The sequence below is a fragment of the Sus scrofa genome, chromosome 2, assembly GCF_000003025.6.
Source record: "Sus scrofa isolate TJ Tabasco breed Duroc chromosome 2, Sscrofa11.1, whole genome shotgun sequence".
Taxonomy (NCBI): Eukaryota; Metazoa; Chordata; class Mammalia; order Artiodactyla; family Suidae; genus Sus; species Sus scrofa.
This window is the reverse complement of record NC_010444.4, coordinates 66,810,910-66,824,925: the sequence shown is the minus strand read 5'-3', so window position 1 is coordinate 66,824,925 and position 14,016 is coordinate 66,810,910. Positions and strand designations below refer to the sequence as shown.

Below are 14,016 nucleotides of genomic sequence, written 5' to 3'. Positions count from 1 at the left end.
TCAAAAAACTAGAATTAGAGTTGCCCTATGATCCAGCAATCCCACTCCTAGGCACAAATCTAGACATAACTCTAATTTGAAAAGATACATTCACCCTCATGTTCATGGCAGTACTATTCACAAGCATGGAGACAGTCTAAATATCTATGAATGGGTTAAGAAGATGAGGTACATATATACAATGGAATACTACAGCCATTAAAAAAAATAATGCTATTTGCAGCAACCTGGATGCACCTAGAGATTCTCATACTAAGTAAAGTAAGTCAGAAAGAGAAGGACAGGAGTTCCCGTTATGGCTCAGTGGTTAATGAATCCGACTAGGAACCATGGGGTTTCAAGGTTCGATCCCTGGCCTTGCTCAGTGGGTTAAGGATCCGGCATTGCCATGAGCTGTGGTGTAGGTCACAGACGTGGCTCAGATCCCAAGTTGCTGTGCCTCTGGCATAGGCCAGTGGCTACAGCTCTGATTAGACCCCTAGCCTGGGAACCTCCATATGCCACAGGAGCAGCCCTAGAAAGGGTGAAAAAAAAAAAAAAAAAAAGAAAGAAAGAGAAGGACAATTACCATATGATATCATTTATATGTGAAATCTAAAATATGGCACAAATGAGCCTATCTACAAAACAGAAACAGACTCACAGACGTGGAGAACAGACTTGTGGCTGCCAGGTGGGCAAGGAGAGGGAGTGGGATGGACTCGGAGTTTGGGGTTAACAGATGGGAACTATTACATTTAGAATGAAAAGACAATAAGGACCTACTGCACAGCACAGGGAACTATATCCAATCTCCTGGGATAGACTGTGATGGAAAAATTATATATATATATAAACAGAAGAAATAAGTGAAGCAATGTTGACTGAGATTTTCCCGAAATTAATGATAGACTGAGTTCCCTAACACAGAGAACTCGTGTGTGTGTGTGTGTGTGTGTGTGTAACTGAATCGCTCTGCTGCATAGCAGAAATTAACACATTGTGAATCAATGACATGTAAATAAACTTTTAAAAAAATTTAAATAGAAATATATTCCATGCTCATGCACTGGAAGAATCAACATTGTTAAAACACCCAGACTACTCAAGCAATCTACAGATTCAGTGCAATCCTTATCAAGATTCAAGTGACATTTTTCACAGAAACAGAACAGACAATCCTGAACCTTGCATATAATGAAAAAAGACCCCAAATGTCCAAAGTCACCATGAGAAAGAAGAACTCAGCTGGAGGCATCTCATTCCAATTTCAAAGCTATAGTACTTAGAAGTACAGTATGGTATCCACATAGAAACAGACATATAGATCAATGGAACAGAATAGAGAGCCCAGAAATAAGCACACATGTATATCTGATCAATTAATTTATGATAAAGGATCCAAAAACACACAAAGGGGTAAGGGAAGTTTCTTCAATGAATGGTGCTGGGAAACTCGGACAGTCATATGCAAAAGAAAGAAACTGAATCACACTAACATCATAACCCAAACTAACTCAAAATGGATCAAAGACTGGAACATAAGACCTGAAACAATAAAATTCCTGGAAGAAAACACAAGCAGTAAACTTCCTGACACAGGTCTTGGCATTGAACTTTTTATTCTGACACCAGACACAAAAGCAACGAAAGGAAAAATAACTGGGAACACATCAAAATAAAAAAACCTTCTGCACAATAAATGAAACCATCAACAAAATGAAAAGCAATGTGCTGAATGAGAGAAAACTTTTGAAAATCATCTGATAAGGGGCTAATATACAGAATACATAAAAACGCTACACAGCTCAATAGCAATAAAACAATGTGCTTAAAAAATGGGAAGAAAGGAGTTCCTGCTGTGGTGCAGTGGGTTAATTAAGAATCTGACTGCAGGAGTTCCTGCTGTGGCGCAATGAAATCCTAAGCATCTTGGGAGCACTCGGATGGGGGCGGCAGGTGGGGTTCAATCCCCAGCCAGGCACAGTGGGTTAAGGATCTGGCATCGCTGCAGTTTGGGTGGAGACTGCAGCTCGGATCTGATCCCTAGCCCGGGGAACTCCATATGCCTTGGGGCAGCCAAAAATGAAAAAAAAAAAAAAAAAAAGCATCCGACTGCAATGGGTTGGCTTGCTGTGGAGGTGTGGGTTTGATTCCCAGCCTGGCAAAATGGGTTAAAGGACTTGGCATTGCTGCAGGTTTGGTTTGGACTGTGGCTCAGATTCAGTCCTTGACCTGGAAACTTCCATATGCCTCAGGTGCAGCCATTAAAAAAAAAAAAAATGGGAAGAAGATGTGAACATTTTTCCAAAGAAGATATATATATTGCCAAAAGATACATGAAAAGATGCTCTACATTGTTCATCATCAGGGAAATGCAAATCAATACCACAATATTACTTCATACCTGTTGGAATGTCTATTATCAAGAAGATAGAAATAAAAAGTGTTGGCAAGGAGAGTTCCCTGGTGGCCTAGTGGTTAGGATTTGGTGCTTTCACCTCTGCAGCGCAGCTTCAGTCCCTGGCCTGGGAACTGAGATCCCACATCAAGCCACTGCATGAGGTATCCCCCTAAAAAATGTTAGCAAGGATTTGGGAAAAATGGACCCCTTTTACACTGTTGGTGGGAATGTAAATTGGTGCAGGAATTATGGAAATCTGTATGGAAATTCCTCAAAGAGTTTAAAAATAGAACTACCACGTGATGTAGCCTTTTGACTTCTGTTTATCCAAAGAAAACGAAAAAAACTAACTTGAAAAGGTATACACATCCCCATGTTCATTGCATCATAATTTACAATAGCTAAGATACAGAAACCTAAGTGTCCATCGATGGATGAATAAAAAATTGTGATAGATGTGTGTGTGTGTGTGTGTGTGTGTGTGTGTATGATAGGATATTCTTCAGCCATAAAAAGAATAAAATCTTATTGCTTACAACAACATGGATGGACCTAAAGGGTATTATGCTATGTGAAATCAGTCAGGTAAAGAAAGACAAATACATATGATTTCACTTAGACGTGGAATCTAAAAAACAAATGAAGAGGCATAACAGAAACAGAGTTTTAGATACAGAAAACACACAGCTGCTTGCCAGAGGGGAAGGGAGCGAGGAGAGGAAAGAAATAGGTGAGAAAGATGAAGAAGTACAATTTTTCAATGTCAAAATAAATGAGTCATGGATATGAAATGTATAGTTTGGGGATTATAGTTAATATTAAATGTTAATAATAATATTAAATATTAGTAATTAATATTAAAGTAATATGTAATATCTTTGTATGCAGATCTTAACTAGACTTACCATAGCGTTCATTTTGAAATATATAAAAATATCAAATCACTATGTTGTGTAACAGGAACTTACGGTGCTGTATTGTAGGTCAGTTACACTTGAAAAACAAACCAACCCATAGAAATAGTGATCAAATTTGTCATTACCAGAGGCAGGGTAACCTCTGAGGACTTGGATGAAGGCAGTCAAAAGGTACAAATTACCAGTTATAAGGTAAATTAGTACTAGAGATAAATGTAATGTACAACATAAAATTAGCACTGGTGTATGTTATATATGAAAGTTCTTGAGAGTAAACTCTAAGAGTTCTCCTAACAAGAAAAAGAATGTTTCTATTTCTTTTATTTTGTATCTAGATGAGATGATGGATGTTCACTACACACTGATAATTATATTATGACGTATGCAAATAAAACCATTATATTGTACATCTTAAATTATACAGTGCTGTATGTCAATATCTCATAAAACCAGGAGGAAAAAAAATTTCTATCCATAATGCTTTGCAATGCAACACTTCTGTTTCTTTCAGCTTGAAAGTCCCAATGATTGGCTGACCAGGGACCTCGAGACCATGGAAAGTATCCAAATTGTTTATGGTTTAAGGAAAAATGAAACCAAAGCAATTTTAACCAAGAAGTGAATCCAGGGAGCACATGAGTTATTTAATTTCCACATATTTGTGAATTTTCACAGTAAGATTTGAGATAAATAGACCTTTAGGGTGACGTTTCACATTTTCTTGATTAGGGGTGAGACTATGTTTAGTATTTGCTGTAGCTGACAGAATCAGGGGCTTCAATATACTCCAATGCCCTTGTGTTTTTCTCCCTTGGTGTGTTTGGGTTGCCCCAGAAACCCATTAGTAAGTAGAGTCTGTGTTTTGCAGCTGTTTTAATCCACTGTTTTTTATACTGGAGCCCTGTTGTAATGGTGGTCAGGTACGTGGGTAGAAAAATGTTCTGTTATAATTAAACCTGTAATCTTTGGGTGTGACAGAATCTCTGGACTATGGCCTTCAGAAAACATTCCTAGATTTCATCAGCGGGAGATAATCTGAAGCCTCTGGGAATTATCTTGACTGCTCTTCCCCTAATCACCTAAGGTTTTGGCAAATCAGTATTTTTTGTGGGATGTTCTGTTACAGAGAACAGAATGCTTTGTGTGTATATCAAAGTTCCACCCATTTCCAGCAAGAAGCATGAGGAAGTTTTTTTTTCCCCAAATTTTCACGTTGAGAACCTGCAAGAAAGCAAAGTTGGAGGAGATTCCTTAGGACTGGCCTCTTTTAAATCTTTTAACTCACAAGTCCATAATGTGTGTCCAGCCATTCATCTCTCAAGATGACCTACTTTGAGCACCATGTGCATCACCAAAATACATCTTCCTTGTGTTACCTTCTGTTTTATCATTCCCTTGGGGGTGGGGGCAGGATGAATACCCTACACAAAATGGGTTGTGTGACTAAGCAAGTGGATCTGATAAAATATATGACAGCAGGGGTTGAGGAAATGTGCCCATGACATAGGCAATGCTTCTGTTACCCTCTTAGTTCATAGCCCCATGGTATTTTTTGAGAAATTTTCCAGAGTAAGGTATGCATGGATTCCTAAAGATGTGGAAATAAGCAGAGAAAAGTAGGCTTTGGTTAAGAAACAAAGAGCCAAAAATAACCTACAGCAATGGAAAGAAATTATGCTGATGCACATGAAGGAGGATATCCCCAGGCAGATTCCACTTGGGACACACCTTTATGTTGCATAACAGCAGTATTTCCAAAGATCTTGATTTAAACCCAGATTCTGAAAGCCCTCTCACTTCACTCTTATTTTATGTGATGAAATGACAGCAGGTGCAGCCCTAGAGGGTGTTTTCTCAATAAAGACAGGGTTGCAAGGCCTGTTGTGGCCTTTCCCTTCTTCCCCAGTCTTGCAAGTCTTCCTAAGTATCCCAGGGTGGTGAGGAGTTGAGCACATAAAGTTCAAGACTCAGAAGCTTAACACTATCCTATCATACAAAAGCAATTGTGCTGTTTTCAATGGTATATGTGTATATATATATATATATAGTGGACCCTGAACATGGGGGTTAGGAGGCAACAATCCTCCATGCAGTTGAAACTGGACCTCTGAATCTATGATTCCCCATTTGTGAATTCTACCAACCTCAGATCATGCAGAACTATAGTATTTACTATTGAAAAAAAATCCACATATAAGTGGACCAGTGCATTTCAAACCTGTGTTGTCTGAGCATCAGCTGTATAGGATTCTAGTTGTACTTCTGAATTTTTCACAAATGTATAGTGATATTGCCATCAAAAGATGGAAAACATTTGATCTCCCCAAAGAATACCTGTGAGTCCATTTGAACAAAATCTGTATAATGAATAAAGATTACAGAGAGTTCTCTGATGGTCTAGTGGGTTGTGGCTCCTGCATTCTCGCTGCTGTGCCTCTGGCTGCTGCTGTGCAGCGTGGGTCCGATCCATGGCCCAGGAATTCCCATGTACTGCCTGTGTAGCAAAAAAGAAAAAAAAAAATTACCAAAAAACCCAGAACAAAACAAGAGAAAACCTGAAATAAATGTTGCAACTCTCATTTTAAAAAAAGAAAATTACAAAGTTTATCTGAAAATTGATATAGTGGGACATTTTCATATATTCTTTCAGAAAATAAAAAACAATACTTGGTAGCCCTCAATGGCTTAGTGAACAGTTAATAAAATTTTTCTATGGTACAGCTACCGAAGCATTCCTGTGACAAGACTCACATACTTCTACTTACTTATGAACATAATTTAAAACAGACTGAAGGAGTACATTCAACTACAAGAACTGGACACACCAACACAGAGAGTTTTTTCTCACATGGAAGCATCAGGTGAAGGCAGCCAGTGTACATTGTAGCAGAGAAACAAACTCCCCTGTTGTTTTTTTCACTGCACATTGTAGATCTCACAGTGAATCAGGAAAATAAACTCACTAGCACCATTAACAGAAATAAAGTGTTTGTTATACACTTTAGACTTTAAATACATATAATCTAGAGAAGTGTAGAATCAGACAATACTCCCAAGTAGTAAAGGCCAAAGTAGTTTCCTGGTGGATACAAGAGATCTCACAGAAAAATCCAAACTCTGGTGGATCTTTAATGTAGATCTTGGAAAGACATCAATGGAAATCTATAGATCTCAGAAAATGGAAATCAAACAGTTGGGTGGTGGTTTTGAAGATACTCTTGATTGGAAGGTCAAAAAATTCCTAAAAGGAGTTCCCATTGTGGCGCAGTGGTTAACAAATCTGACTAGGAACCATGAGGTTGAGGGTTCGATCTGTGAGCTGTGGTGAAGGTTGCAGACGCGGCTCAGATCCTGCGTTGCTGTGGCTCCGGCATAGGCTGGCAGCTACATCTCTGATTCGACCCCTAGCCTGGGAACCTCCATATACCGTGGGAGCGGCCCTAGAAAAGGCAACAAGACAAAAAAAAAAAAAATTCCTAAAAAAAAAGGGGGATGGAAGATGGTATCCTTGAAGCTCCAATGTATTGGTTTCTCTTCCACTATGGTGGCTCCAAACTCTGACTAATGTCTTGTTCATTTCCGCCTTCCAAATCCCATGCAACTGAGGCTACTGGTGAATTCTAGCATGGAACTATAAAGGGGATAGATTCTATAAAATTTAGTTTCTAACATTACCCACAGGTCATATATCTGTCCCATCACAAGTCCCTCTTCTTAAAATCTATTCACCAAGTACCAGTCAGAAGAAGGGACAACAAGCAAAGGCCCAAATATAAAAATAATAATTCACATGAAACTCCAAAAAAAAGGAGCTTTGTCATTAAGAAAAGCAGAATAATATGTAATAGACTAAAGATATCCAGGAACTTTCCAGTATGCAGATATCCAGTACAAAATCCCAACAAATGCCACATTTTCCAACTGCCCCTTATCACAGAATAAAACTATAAAAAATTAAACCTGATTAAATATCAGAAATACATTTCAATTCACCCACGGATCCAACAAACTTCAAATTGGAGAGAAAAAATACTAATTGATTCAAGGAAAAAGTACTACTTATTAATCTTAGGTGCTGTCGTTAGAAGACAATTTGCAGAATTATTTCACCTCAATATTCATTGATGAAGCTAGCAGAAACCCACACTCCAATGATGTACTAGAAAGAGGCTTGATAAACACAAATATATTTACAACTTGTTAATAATTCTTTTTTGTGTTGAAAGTTTTCTGAAGCATTATACATGGATTGATTTTCATAAAGCTTTCTCATGTTATTTACATTTATATTTATTTCTGGTGGGAGTCTTAACATACAAGGTTGAAGGCCAATTGAAGTCTTTTCCACGTTGTTTACATTCAAAAGGATTTACCCCGTGAGTGCTTTCATGCCTTTGGAAAGAAGTGGGATGATTGAAGGCTTTCCCACATTCTTTACATTCATAAGGTTTCTCTCCAGTGTGAGTTCTTTCATGTCTTCAAAAACTCTGATACCATCTGAAAGCTTTCCCACATTCCTTACATGCATAGGGTTTCTCTCCTGTGGGAGTTCTTTCATGTGTTTATAAGGAACTGAAACCTCTGTAGGCTTTACCACATTGTTTACATTCATAGGGTTTTTCTCTGGTGTGAGTTCTTTCATGTGTTCAAAGATTTACTGGGACACCTGAATGCTTTACTACATTTTTTACACTGAAAACTCTGAAAACATCTGAAGGCTTTTCCACATTGTTTACATTCATAGGGTTTCTCTCCAGTGTGAGTTCTTACGTGTGTTTCTAAGGAAATGTAATCATTGCAGGCTTTTCCACACTGTTTACATTCATAGAGTTTCTCTCCAGTGTGTGTTCTTTCATGTATTCGAAGTGAAGTTGAACAACTAAAGGCTCTTCCACACTCCTTACGTTCATAGTGTTTCTCTCCAGTATGACTTCTTTCGTGTTTTTGAAACGAAGGGTAATATCTGAAGGTTTTACCACATTGTTTACATTCACAGGGTTTCTCACCAGTGTGACTCCTTTGATGGGTTCGAAATGAACTGGGAGAAATAAATGCTTTCTCACACTGCTTACATTTATAGGGTCCAACTCCAGTGTGAGTGATCATGTGCACTTGAAGGCTTGCAAGAGCTCTAAGGGCTTTCCCACATTCTCTACATTCATAAGGTTTTTCCCCAGTATGAGTTCTTTCAAGTTTTCGAAAAGAACTGGGACAACTGAAGGCTTTACTACATTTTTTGCATTCATAGGGTTTTTTCCCCAGTGTGATTTCTTTCATGTATTTGGAAACCTATATTGGAACTGAAAGTTTTACTACATGGCTTACATTCATAGGGTTTCTCTCCAATATGAACTCTTGTGTGTTTGGAAGGAAGAGTAATATTTGAATGTTTTACTGCACTGTTTGCATTTATAAAGTTTCTTTTCAGTGTGAGTTCTTTCATGTATTCTAAGAAACTGAGACAACTGAATGCTTTACTACATTTTTTACATTCATAGGATTTCTCTCCTGTGTGAGTCCTCTCATGTGTTTGAAAAGTTTGATGATATCTATAGGCTTTTCCACAATATTGACATTTATAGGGTTTCTCTCCAGTGTGGGCTCTTTCATGTATCTGAAGTGAAGCTGAAGATCTAAAGCTTTTCTCACAATCTTTACATTTATAAGAGGCACATCCATATATGTTACCATGTGTCTTTGAAAAGTTTTGAGCCACTTAGAGGTTTTCCCACATTCCTTACATTTATAGGTTTTCTCTCCACTGTGATTTCTTTCATGTTTTTCAAAACACTGCAGATAACTAAAGGCTTTCCCACAAACATTACATTTATATGGTTTCTCTCCATTTTTCTGACACTCATATGGCTTGTGTCCAATGTGGCTGCTGGTGTACCTATTACAGGATAAATGATGCATGAAGACTTTTCCACATGCTTTATGTTCCCATGGTTTTACTCTGATAAAGAGTTTTCTTGTTCAGACTGAGTTTTGGAATAAAGCTGAAGTTTTCTCCACATGGATTATTCTCTTTCCCTTCATAGATTCTCCCTACTTTATGTCTTCTGTAAGAAACAAGAAGACAATTATTAATGATTTCTTTATTAATGATTTTATCTTTATTAGAATATTTCAGCTACCCTTTTACGATTTATAGCAAAAATTAATGTTTTTTTCTATCTTCGGTGAACTGCTTGCAATTAAATATACTGAATGCTCCACAAGAAGACTCACTCTTGTTCATCAAACAGTGATATTTAGGAGTTCCTGCTGTGGTGCGGTGGGTTAAGGATCCAGTGTTGCTGCAGCTGTAGCTTGGATTCAATCCCTGACCCAGTAACTTCCATATGTCACAGGTGTGGCCAAAAAAAAGAGATGTTTATATATATATACGGTTTATTGATATTGTTTCCAAGTGAACAATTTTGAAAACACTGAACATTATGTCATATATAAGAAAGTAATTGGGTGAATTTTTTCTGAGAAACAATAAATTTGAAGCATGGGTTGTTTTGATTCTTTTTAAAATTTGGTACAATAATATAATTCTCATGTGAGACACTGCTTTCTACTGTGAGTGCCACTCACCTTAGTTTTCTCCCCTGGTTTTTGTGCTGATCTTCCATGTCATGATCTTTCCATGTTTTTCCTAAAATGCATACACAGAAAAATGATTCCAAAGTAGCAGAAGTTATAGAAAAATTATAAGATTCCAGTTCTACAATGAGCTGTGACCATGCCTAGTTTTTTTTAACATTCACACATTCTACCTCTTAGAATAATACTGATGAAAAGAAAAACATGTCCTTTGACTGACAAGGTGAAGGAAAGTTTTCATCCTTACCTAATGAGACCAGGTTCCTGAATGTTTCCCCCATCACATCTCTGGAGAGTTTCTTCTGTGAAAAATCCAGTAAAGCCCACTCCTCCAGGGTGAAGTTCACAGTCACATCCTCAAAGGCCACTGAGTCCTAAAACATTCCAAATATGTATATGGTAGGATGAGTGAGAATGACTTCACTGGAAATCTATACTTAATTTACAAGAAGGTTACATACGACTCTGTCATCTCTAAACATTTACTCTCTGACTGGATCATCAGAAATTTACTCTCTATCCCACTTACTTCCTCATAAATTTAACAGCGTCATGAATACATGAAAATTATTTACATAGTTTTATTGTGATCACATTACAAATTTTACTAGTCTCCAATGGCAGGGTCCAGAATATGTGGGGAAATAAAAGAAATGCTACACAAATGAAATAGATATCAATTTAAGATCATCAATTTCTTGTGAGAAAAACTCTTTCATCTCCTTCCTTGTATCCACCATTTACAGCATGCCATGAGCCAAAGGGACAAATCTGCATGAGGTTAAAACGAATAAAAACACAGTGAAGAACTGAGAGTTTTTGCCACAGCTTGGGGCAACTGGGGATCCTTAACCCACCAAGCGAGGCCAGGGATTGAACCCATATCCTCATGGATACTAGTGGGATTCATGAACCTGCTGAGCCACAACAGGAACTCCTCCATCATATTTAACATAAAATGTTTTACAATAAGAAGACATTAGGGGTTTCAATTAAGCCCTGAAATGTACTAGGAATTTCAAAATTTCCAAAAGCTTTAATGTATTTTCCTCATGTCAATAGAAAGTCAAAATTTAACTGCTTTATTTGTCATATCCATTAAAACAGGAATAGTAAGTATAACCTCTTAAAAGTCAAAGTTCTCTAGTGACATGAACAAGTACTGACCTAAAAATGGAAAAAGCACCTGAGAACTTAAAAACACCCATATCTTTGGAGTTCCTTTGTGGCACGGTGGGTTAAGGATCTGGTATTGTCACTGCAGGGGTGTGGGTCCCTGCTATGGCATGGGTTTGATCCCTGGCCTGGGAACTTTCACATGCCCCAGGCATAGCCCCCCGCAAAAAGACAAACAAACACCACTCATATCTCACATCTTGAGGTTTTCTTGCCTAAAATGAACTAAAACTCCATTTGGTTCCACAATATATTTTTTTTTTTTGTCTCTTTTTTGGGAGGCCACACCCATGACATATGGAAGTTCCGAGGCTACGGGTCTAATTGGAGCTACAGCTGCCAGCCCACGCCACAGCCGCAGCAATGCCAGATCTAGGCCACATCTTCGACCTACACCACAGCTCACGGCAATGCCAGATCCTTAACCCACTGAGCAAGGCCAGGGATAGAACCCAAAACCTCATGGTTCCTAGTCAGATTCATTTCTGCTGCACCAAGACAGGAACTCCTGGTTCCACAATATTCTTATCTTACATTCTATGTGTGAATTAACTTACATAGCCTTAACCCAGAATACCAATGCAAACTAGTTTCAAAGGGCTGCCTTAGTCACTGGATAAAAGAAAAAGAAAAGAAACACAAATATTGCAGATATGCAGCATGCTTCCCTAAATTCAGGGGAAACACACACACACACACACACACACATTCAGAGAGTTGACCGTAATTGCAACTTGGGTTCTCAACATTTCTGGTTGAGATGTAACCCCTGCAGTGGGACAGTGGGTCAGTCCCTGGTGAAGAAGGGTAGGGACACCTGAGAACCCACAGGAATGAACTCTGGGAACTCCAAATGATCTCGCCTATGCTGTTAACATGGAAGCTCTCCCTCTCTCATGCTTCTATTCTCATGAGTAAGAAAACTCAGCCTGACTCTGTTTTAGGTTCTGACCCAAATGAACTTCCAAGTTCATCAATCCTTTGTCTATGAGACCCAACACCTGATCTTCAGACTTTCTCAGTGTGTACCAATGACACTCTGAATGCAAAACTCAAACATATGGTCTAAAAATATCTAGACCTAGGAGTTGCCATCATGGCTCAGCGGAAACGAATCTAACTATTATCCATGGTGCAGGTTCAATCCCCGGCCTCGCTCAGTGGGGTAAAGACCAGGCATTGCCGCGAAGCTGTGGTATAGGTTACAGACGTGGCTCAGATCTGGCATTGCTGTGGCCGACAGCTGTAGCTGCGATTAGACAGACCCCTAGCCTGGAAACCTCCACATGCCACAGGTGCAGCCCTAAAAAGACCAAAAAAAAAAAAAAGAAGAAGAAGAAGAAGAAGTCTAGACCTAAAAACCCCAACTACGAACTCAGAAATAGAAATAGCATCATTCGCACCTTAACACACACCCCTCCCCCACCACTCCATGTGAACATGCATCCCCAGCAAACTAGAGTTTGGTAGATTTTCTAAGAATCAAGAACTCCTTCTGTGGTGGGTGTGAGCAGGAAGGACACCTGCAGAAAGAGGTTCCCCAAGAATCCAACAGGCCTTTAAGTACTTCCCTTTGCAAGACAAGGGAACCAGAGCTTGGGTCAGCGACCATAGGCCTCTGCTCCACCCTGTAGTTGCTTTGGAACAGGGTTGATACTTTTTTTTTTTACTTTTTAAGGCTGCACCTGGAAGTTCCCAGGCTAGGGATGAATCAGAGTTGCAGCCACCTACCTACACCTCAGCCACAGCAACGCCAGATCCAGGCTGCATCTGCAACCTACACCACAGCCTACAGCAACGCCGGATCCTTAATCCACTGAGAGTGGCCAGGGATCAAACCCACTGTGCTGCAACAGGAACTCCCCAGGGTTGATACTCTAAATGACATAAACCCAGCGTGTGAACAACCCCCCCCAAAAAAAAAATCACTCAAATCCAGAATTTACACTGAAAGGAGGTATGAAAACTGTAAGGGACTTTGACCAGTTCAAACAGAAAATCTCAAATATCTATTCCTTTCAGAAAAAGACGTCAGTTAATTATTATCTCCAAGGAGGGAAATTGGTTTGCAAAAACTATTCATACTGGAACATTTCTACTCTGCAATTCCAAGCCCTGGAAATTCACCTGTAAACACTAAAAAGTAGATAACATCTCAAAAACTTTTTTTTTTTTTATTGTTTGCCTTTTTTTTAGGGCTGCACCCATGGCATATGGAGGTTCCCAGGCTAGGGGTCGAATAGGAGCTGCAGACGCCGACCTATACCACAGCCACAGCGACATGGGGTCTAAGCCACATCTGTGACCTACACCACATCTCATGGCAACGTCTGATCCTTAACCCACTAACGAGGCGAGGGACCAAACTGCATCCTCATGGATCCTAGTCGGGTTCCTTAACCGCTGAGCCACAAAGGGCACGCCTCAAAAACTTCTTATACATGCTCAGTGGAATAAAGAGTGAAAGAATCCTATACAAATGGAATGTAATACCTGAACATATAATTTTTCTTCTCAAATTCACCCCTCTCTCACCTGTCTATAACTCCTTTTAAGCTCTATTGATTAAATACATTTTATTTCTATTGACAACCTGAGACTTAAATAAGCAAAAAAAAATCTTTCCAAGGTGACAAATCCAGGGAGGGGCGGTGCTGACAAAACACCCAGGAAAATTTCCAAAGAGAACCTCCACCAACCTCCACCCAAACAACTTCCCATAGGATGTGTGTGTCCAGGAAATATCCTAGGGGGAGAGACAAGAGGATTTAGGTGGTTATTCTCGGCTTCCTTCTCACAAATATAGGCACAAACAAATATAAATCTCTTTTTTTTTTGGTGTTTTTTGCCATTTCTTGGGCCGCTCCCATGGCACATGGAGGTTCCCAGGCTAGTGGTCTAATTGGAGCTGTAGCCACCGGCCTAAGCTAGACGCGGGATCCGAGC

General features: G+C 39.2%; 1 pseudogene; it reads right to left on the bottom strand.

Annotated features, from left to right (window-relative positions):
* LOC100518295 overlaps window positions 5,801-14,016 on the bottom strand; it is a 31,328-nt pseudogene continuing 23,112 nt past the window's right edge.